The sequence below is a fragment of the Stegostoma tigrinum genome, chromosome 8, assembly GCF_030684315.1.
Source record: "Stegostoma tigrinum isolate sSteTig4 chromosome 8, sSteTig4.hap1, whole genome shotgun sequence".
NCBI classification, from domain to species: Eukaryota; Metazoa; Chordata; class Chondrichthyes; order Orectolobiformes; family Stegostomatidae; genus Stegostoma; species Stegostoma tigrinum.
Genome location: NC_081361.1, coordinates 21,675,504 through 21,680,472, shown reverse-complemented (window position 1 = coordinate 21,680,472; position 4,969 = coordinate 21,675,504). Strand labels below are relative to the sequence as shown.

At 40.6% G+C, this 4,969-nt stretch overlaps 1 non-coding gene across 1 annotated transcript; it reads left to right on the top strand.

The window, feature by feature from the left end:
* Positions 1-4,681: 4,681 nt before the first annotated feature.
* trnae-uuc (transfer RNA glutamic acid (anticodon UUC)) lies at positions 4,682-4,756 on the top strand. Its single transcript has one exon. It is a non-coding gene; the product is annotated as a tRNA-Glu (tRNA).
* Positions 4,757-4,969: the final 213 nt, after the last annotated feature.

Sequence of the window (4,969 nt, the reverse complement as noted above, 5' to 3'; positions counted from 1 at the left end):
GCAACGCTGCCTGCATGGATTTGGACTCGTAAAGAATCTTAAGGCATTGATGTCTGTCTCCAGTTTCACAATCCAGAGAAGTTGAAATGAATGGAGGCAGGCACCCAGTCATAGACATGGATACATGAGCTCCTGACAGGCTGTCCGTGCCGACCTAGAAACTGGTGCTGTCAAAGGCCATTCTGAAGATGAGTTGCCACCTTCCAGTGATCACTTGGCTGGCTCTTCCGGTTGTCATTTGAGTTGACAATAGTTGATGAGGGGCCTTATCCATGTTGAAGTGTCCTCCGTCACTTACTTTTTACTGCAGCAGCCTTTGTTGCCCTCAAGCCGGAAGACTGTGGGCTTGAGATCTTACCTGCTGGACTTAATCAGATAAGGCATCTATCTAATGATGCCCAGTGAGGCACATCCACATAAAGCCAATATGGTCTAATGACCCTCTCCCTCCTTGGCCTTCCTCGCTAAGCAGAAGTGGTTTTGAGAGTTGAGAACAAACAATTGCAGGCTACCTACTCTCCTGCCCCTCGGCCCCTCCCAACAAAGTTCAAATTTATGCTTGTGGAAGGGAGGTTTGATTTGTTCTATTCTTCTCCCTGTCTCCGTGGGGCAGGCAGATGAAGGACATTCACATGCTATCCTCACTACGATTAGTTAACTCAGTCTCAATAACATTGTGATTCATAAAAGTAGACTCAATTTTCTGATTTGTACGCTTTCCTTGAATGATTATCTCATGTGTCAGGCCCTGCCCTCCTATGCTGGCAGAAAATGTAATCTGTCATTCGTTTATCAGATGAATACAATGGATATAACACAGATGATTACCCGTCTCCAGCTCCCTAACTTCGCCACTTCCACCACTCAGATGGCCGTGTCTCCAACTTATTCATTCGAATCTTTGCTTTGGCGTCAGTAACCATGTCTAACGAGTCAAGTGTTGGCAGAGAGTGAAATGTCTCAGAGGGAAAAAAAAATGAAGATCAAGTTTTAAGTCGCTAAGATTTGTGGAATTTTTGCCCCCACAAAGTCGTTTGTTAATGCTGTTATTTTTGCAGATCACGTTTTTCTGATGGAACATTTTAATGTCTGAGGTATTGGGTCATGGGGAGCCACTGTTTTTCCCACAGAACTCATGTTTTATGTTCTCACAGGAATGTCGGATTTTGGGAAATTTCTCTTCAGTGTGTGCAATTACCCGTGCATTGCAAGCAAATAACATCTTTGAGTTTCAGAAGACTTGGGCAGCCGTGTCAAAGTGAGTCATTTTTCTGAAAAAGCCGTGTCATTATTTTTAATAAATATGTGGTAGGAATTTGCAGGTTTCACCTCCAAGTTTACTTGCCAAAGTGATCTTCACACTCCAGATGTGTTGACAGGATTACCAGAGGCACTACAGTGCAATCCTAACAGTTGGCTTACTGGCAGAATCTTTCATTCTTTCACTAAGGAGTGAGGAGTTAATTTTCTACAGTGGAAAAAGAAAACTGTTTGACAGCTTAAAATATTGAACTATTGTGTTCCAAAACTGATCTGCTGTTGGATGTAACGTAAGACAGTTTCCTGTGGATGTGCTGTGACGGGGTGATATGAACTGGAGGTTTGTATAGGAACCTGAAATACAAAGAACACAATTATTTTAATCACCCAAGAAAGCAGTCTATACCTCTTTGAAGTGCGCACTTGTAGTTTATATTCCTGTGCCGTAGACGATTTGATCATGATTGTTATTTTGAGGCAGCTTGGAGGTGAAATCTCACTTGCTGTGATGAGATTTCCTAAAACTACTGCAATGAAGGGCTTTTGTGGCACAGTGGTAACATCTCCATCTCTGGGCTGAAATAATCTGGGTTCAAATTCTGTCTGATGAAGGGTCTAGGCCCGAAACGTCAGCTTTTGTGCGTCTGAGATGCTGATTGGCCTGCTGTGTTCATCCAGCTCCACACTTTGTTATCTTGGATTCTCCAGCATCTGCAGTTCCCAATATCTCTTGGGTTCAAATTCTACCTGCCAAAGAGATGTGTCAAAACATATCTGAACTGTTTCATTAAAATAACTGCAATTGTTTGAAAAATGCTTCACTGCCCTTCACTGTCTGTATGACTTGCTTATTTGTCAGATTCCATGTCAGCTGTTTGCAATCTTGACTCTATTCTGTCAAGAGTAATTTGTTATATTCTCTTGACTAGGAGCACAAAGGCAACATTTGAAGATCTTTCAAATCTCATCTCCGAAGATGGCAACATAATGACAAGTAGCCAGCGCGAAAAACAGGTAAGCGTTTGCATTTGGCACTGTGCATCGATATTCAGGGCATTATAGGTATTTTCAAGCAAAATATCTACAATGAATTACATTGGTGTCTGAATGCATACAAATACTGTGAATCAATAATGCAACAAGGGATACATGTATTACATATGGATGGTCTAACTTGGCTCAAGTCTTCCAAAATCGTTCTGTCATGATGCAACCTTCATAGATTACCTTTCTCAGTGTTCGTTATCTTGGAAGTTTGAACACTTGCACAATGATATTAAAAGCAGGATATATGTCAGTTTTCTTTTCTTTTGATTTGCACACTTGGAGGGCCTCGTAATTAATAAAAGCCAAGGCAAAACACGAATAGCTTTAATTGGTTCTCGTTAGTGTTTTTGTTCAATTAGCATGTCTTCCTTTTATTGTTCTCTGCGGTAATAAATATTTTCTGCATTGGAACTGAGAAATAATCACATTGCTTTGTTTGTTGAGCATTTCAGACATCAACTATTTAGTTTCAACTAGCTTGGACCACCACTGACATTTCAAACTAACTTCAAAAACCTTCTCAAAAAGCAGATTGTTTTACCAGGTTTCGAGACATTCCTCCTCACTCTGTTTGTCATGCTGTTTGCCCAGTCATTTTGTTCCTGAATTTTACAAAGTAACAAAATAATTTGTCAGTTATAAACATTTTGGTGTCACTTGACCAAACTAGTGAGTCCAGGACAGTAAGGAGGCAAGATGCAAGTTTTCTGTTGAATCATTCTTAGATTAAATCAAAGCAGTTTGAAGGTGGTACTTGAAGAGGACGAAATGCAGCATTCATGTTGGGTTGTTAACAATTTGACAGACACTCCGTTTTTCATACTGCTGAAAGTTCGAGTTGAGGTTGACAATGTTTTTGCATTGCTGTCCATCTGCTGGCTCCATAATTTCTACGGTGCTGCTGTCACACCTTGTTTATTATGTTTGCTATTGGTGCACAGTGCAGAATTCCAAATTACTTTTCATATCTGGCTTGAATCTAAAAGTAGATTTGTTTTTAATAATCAAAAACGTGTGTTGTGCAGGATGATTGCTTTTGTGGTGTCAATTTCTATAAATATACATGGGAAAATCTGAGTTCAAGATTGGACAGTTGTTTAACTTCCATAATGCTGTCTCCCAGATTGTACAGTGAATATCGATGCATGGTTCGTTAATCTTTAAGCATATTACACAGATGTTCTCTGGCAATATGGCTTGCTAAGCTTTACTTTATATGGGTGTGCCATTCGCAAGGCCACCATATCAACACTTACTGTCGATCCTTAGTTGACACTGAGTGTAGTGATAAGATACCACCTTGATATACCATAGCGTATTTTCTGAAAATACTTCCCCAAATGTGACTGTCTGGTGAATTTCACCTGAGTGAGCCAGCAATCATCATTTTCACTGTTGTGTTTTTAAATCTCAGAAAATATAATTTGAAACCTCATTTTAAATGCAGTTTGAAGCAGCAACTTCACCATGTCCAACAATTTGATTTGCACACTTGGATGGGAATCTGAAATAGTTGCCAAGTGATTGTTTTATGGGTTAAACATTGATACTAGTTTTGTGATAAACTATTGTGCGTGGGATAAATTGTAATATCACTTCCAAATATCATTGCCTGGCTATCACCTCTTGAGTTTGAATTGGCCAAATGTTGACATAAGGCTTTAGCGTTGTAAAATGTTTTTACAATTAAAGCTTGAGTTTTGAAATCTCTTCTGTTATCTCATTTGATATTATGGGAGATATAGATTAGATGCAGTGAATGAATAGCTGGTTTTCTATGTACATTTTCAGGATGGAGCTTCAAAATTTGCCGCCCTCAACAGCACCTTGAAAGAGAACAAAATACTGACACACAAAACACTGAAAGTAACAAAGAAGAAGGTAATCATCCCTTTATGTTTAATATTGGAATGAAACGTTCTCAAGTTGAAGCAGTTAATCTTGAAGCTTTACAAGTAAATCTGATTTATCTTTCCATAATGGTGTATCTTTGTTATAACTATGCTGTAAAGCAGTTCTCCGGGTAACTAAAGGGAAGTTATCAGCATTGCTGCTACTTAAGCCATTGAACATGTTTGGTTATATGTTTGAAGCTATAACCATGCTGCTTGTTGCATATCTATCAGTGTGTTGGGTTGTGGGTAGAATAGTTCTACATTGAACGGAAGTAAATCTGCGAGGCCAGGCAGGTATGCACAAATATTTCCCATGGTCTGATGGATAAATACAACAGTCAATACAGTGTGGAGCTGAAGGAACTCAGCAGGTCAGGCAGCATGAGAGGAGCAAGAAAATCAACGTGTCAGGTCAGGACCACACTGTATTGACTCTGACTCCAACCTTTGCAGTTCTTGCTGTCTTTGAGAGATGGTTAGCATCACTGGTGGTCCAGTGGTTAGGATTCGGCGCTTTCACCGCTGCGGCCTGGGTTCGATTCCCGGTCAGTGCAGCACATTTTGGGGTGGCTCAGTGGCTCAGTGGTTAGCATTGCGGCCTCACAGTGCCGTTGACCCAGGTTCGATTCCAACCTCGGGTGACTGTCTGTGTGGAGTTTGCATATTCTCCCCGTGTGTGCATGGGTTTCCTCCCGGTGCTCTGGTTTCCTCCCACAGTCCAAAGATGTGCAGGCTAGGTGGGTTGGCCATGCTGAATTGCTGGTTGT